This window comes from Rhinopithecus bieti, unplaced genomic scaffold, assembly GCF_001698545.2.
Source record: "Rhinopithecus bieti isolate Rb0 unplaced genomic scaffold, ASM169854v2 scaffold_12077, whole genome shotgun sequence".
Lineage (NCBI taxonomy): Eukaryota > Metazoa > Chordata > Mammalia > Primates > Cercopithecidae > Rhinopithecus > Rhinopithecus bieti.
In genome coordinates this window covers 251,436-255,445 of record NW_016807340.1, presented here as the reverse complement: position 1 = coordinate 255,445, position 4,010 = coordinate 251,436, and positions in this window count along the sequence as shown.

The window sequence follows — 4,010 nt, the reverse complement described above, 5'->3', positions numbered from 1 at the left end:
TTTTTTTTTCTTTTTTTCTTTCTCTTTTTTTTTTTTTTTTTTTTTAGGATGGTGTGGCAATCCCCACCCAAGGCTGGGGTCGCTTGGCCGAATACAATCTCATTACAAGCTCTGCCTCCCGGGTTCACGCTATTCTCCTGTCTCAGCCTCCCGGGTAGCTGGGACTACAGGCGCCACCACGTCGCCCGGCTAGTTTTTTGTAGTTTTTAGTAGAGACGGGGTTTCACCGTGTTAGCCAGGATGGTCTCGATCTCCTGACCTCGTGATCCGCCCGTCTCGGCCTCCCAAAGTGCTGGGATTACAGGCTTGAGCCACTGCGCCCGGCCAGCATTTTATATTTCTACCAGCAGTTTACAAGAGTTCCAACTTTACATCTTCTCCAACACTTTTTCCTTTCTTTTAAAATTTTTATTCATTTATTTTTATTATTTTATTTTATTTTTTTTGAGATGAAGTCTCGCTCTGTCATCCAGGCTGGAGTGCACGATCTTGGCTCACTGCGACCTCCGCTTCCCGTGTTCAAGCAATTCTCCTGCCTCAGCCACTCTAGTAGCTGGGATTACAGGTGCACACCACCATTTCTGGCTAACTTTTGTATTTTTAGTAGAGATGGGGTTTCACCTTTTTGGCCAGGCTGGTCTTATAACTCTTGGTCTCAGGTGATCTGCCCACTTCAGCCTCCCAAAATGCTGGAATTACAGGAGTGAGCCACCGTGCCCTGCCTACATTTTGTTTTTTTAAATAATAAGTAATATGTGTAAAATAGTAGATTAATCCTTAATAACATGAATTCTGATGTACAATACATAACCTGTCTCAGTTCCTAGCCTAGGATTCACTCACATAGAAGGTTCTTGTTGAAAGAATGAACAAGAATCCACACACCACATGTACAATTAACTACCTATAGAAAATAAGCTAGGGGCCGGGCGCGGTGGCTCAAGCCTGTAATCCCAGCACTTTGGGAGGCCGAGACGGGTGGATCACGAGGTCAGGAGATCGAGACCATCCTGGCCTACACGGTGAAACCCCGTCTCTACTAAAAAATACAAAAAAAAAAACTAGCCGGGCGAGGTGGCGGGCGCCTGTAGTCCCAGCTACTCGGGAGGCTGAGGCAGGAGAATGGCGTAAACCCGGGAGGCGGAGCTTGCAGTGAGCCGAGATTGCGCCACTGCACTCCAGCCTGGGCGACAGAGCGAGACTCCGTCTCCAAAAAAAAAAGAAAAAGAAAATAAGCTAGGAAGTAGTATAACACAACTTATTCATCCATCCATTCATTGGGTCAATGAAATGGAGTATATGCCATGTACAACGTTAATTATTAGGAGTTCAAATTTCAGCAAAATTTGGAGTTAAGACAAATGTGGTTCCTTCTCTCCAAGATCCTGGCCTCTCTCGAGGGAGGAAGGCTGAATCAGCAGGATATAATAGGTCACTTAAAATATCCTTTCTTTTTTTTTTGAGACGGAGTCTCGCTCTGTCACCCAGGCTGGAGTGCAGTGGCGCGATGTTAGCTCACTGCAACCTCCACCTCCCGGATTCAAGCAATTCTCCTCCTTCAGCCTCCCAAGTAGCTGGGATTACAGGCATGTGCCACCATGCCCTGCTAATTTTTTTTTTTTTTCGTATTTTTAGTAGAGATGGGGTTTCACCATATTGGCCAGGCTGGTCTCAATCTCCTGATCTTGTGATCCACCCACCTCGACCTACCAAAGTGCTGGGATTGCAGGCGTGAGCTACTGTGCCTGGCCTAAAGTATCCTTTAAAAACACCTAACCCTTTCACTCTTTAGACTACATTTTTTCAACCCACATTATGATTAGCAATGTTACTGTATTCTAGTTTTGCCGACATGCATTTTCTTTTACAAATTAGTATATGTGCATAGTATATATACTAGTGTAGTGAGATATAGTACAGATCTAGTGTGTGTGTGTGTGTGTGTATGATATATTTATATCTCACAGGAATTTACTTCATATGATTCAGGCCCTCTGGAGTTCTGGGAGTGAAATAAGTCCTCATAGCTGTAAGGTATTCATTGCATGTAATGAATTAACTTCTCTCTGCATCTAGAATGATACCAATTATTTGCTATCGTTGGGAGAATTGATAAATAGTCACTCAATTTTTTGTGCTCTGTGTTCAAATGAAGAACCCCTTTTGAGAAAGTCAGCCTCAGTTCTCCTGGCCCCTCCCGTCCCCTCCCGTCCCCTTTCTTTTTTTGAGATGGAGTTTCGCTCTTCTTCCCCAGGCTGGAGTGCAATGGCGCAATCTCGGCTCATTGCAACCTCCGCATCCTGGGTTCAAGCCTTTCTCCTGCCTCAGCCTCCCGAGTAGCTGGGATTACAGGCGCCCACCAACGCAGCCAGCTAGTTTTTTGTTTTTTTGAGATGGAGTCTCGTTCTGTCGCCCAGGCTAGAGAGCAGTGGCGCGATTTCTTGGCTCACTGCAAGCTCCGCCTCCCAGGTTGACGTCATTCTCCTGCCTCAGCCTCCCGAGTAGCTGGGACTACAAGGCCCGGCTAATTTTTAGTACTTTTAGTAGAGAAGAAGTTTCACCGTGTTAGCCAGGATGGTCTCGATCTCCTGACCTCGTGATCCGCCTGCCTCGGCCTCCCAAAGTGCTGGGATTACAGGCGTGAGCCACCGCGCCCTGCCTTGTATTTTTAGTAGAGACGGGGTTTTACCATGTTGGCCAGGCTGGTCTCGCACTCCTGACCTCAGGAAATCCACCCACCCCGGCATCCCAAATTGCTGGGATCACATACGGGAGCCACCGCCCCCAGACGGCTTTTCATTTTCAAATGAAGTGATAAAATTGAGCTTCTGAACCTGCAAAGCTGAGAAACTATTCATCACACTATGGTAATGACAGAATTATGTAGGACACCAAGGTAGTCAGTTAACTCTGTAGTGACATTACTGCTTCTGCCTTCTGTGTGAATTCAGAATGAGTAGGGCAAACATTGGCAACTGAATCATAGTCTGATTTCCTTCCTGTAGAGGCGGGGAGAATGTGCTTATTTTTTGTGTGTGGGATTTATGTGTCTTAAATGCAAATTATTCCTCAATAGTCAACAAAACGCTGTAAAAATCATGCTATCATTTTGTTCATTATAGTGAAGCCATGCACTGAACGGCCTTCCTGAAGATAAATGTATACATAGTACCTTGCTCCTGAGGATCTGCATGACTCTTTCTACTTACTTAACAACTATTTATTGAGATCCTACCACGTCCTTATTACTGTGCTTGGTCCTGATAATACAAACGTGAACTGATCCTGTGGTCTAGTGGTGGTGGGAGACAAGTGAACAGGCAATTATAATTGCTAAGTGTTAATAAATGACAGAGAAGGCACAGGATGCTGTGGTTACAGAAAAAGAGACCCCTAACTTAGGCTAAGGGGATTAGGGCAAGGCTTCCTGGAGTAGCTGATAACTAAGTTAAAACCTATGAATTGAATGGGAGTCAGCTAAGTAAAGAAAAAGAAAAGTCTTTCTTGGAAAAAACAGTACATAGAGAGTTCTAGCATGGGTAAGAATGCCAACTTAGGAAAATACAAAAAGATGAGTGTTGTTTGAGAAAAGATTGTGAGGGTGAGAGATGAAGCAGGGAGATAGCAGGAGCGCTCTCAACTAGGATGTTATAAATGCTCTGCAGGACTCTATTTTGAGAGCAATGAAGATCCATTAAAGTGCTTGAAGAAAGATGTATCATAATGAAATTTATGTCCTGGAACGATAACTCTAGCTGCAGTACAGAGTACGATTAAGGGGAGGGTGAGGTGAAGGTCTGGGAGACCATTCATGATTTTTTTTTGCAATAATTCAGTAATTAGAAAAATTTATAAATTTGTGTGATATTTTCCAGGATCTGGTGACTTTTGTTGTTACAGGATGTAGGGGAAAAGGGTCACTTCCTGGTTTCCAGCTTGGGCCACTAGGTGAGATGGAGAAACACGAGGAGTGGCAGGTTTCTTGAGGAAGATGACAAGTTCAATTTTAG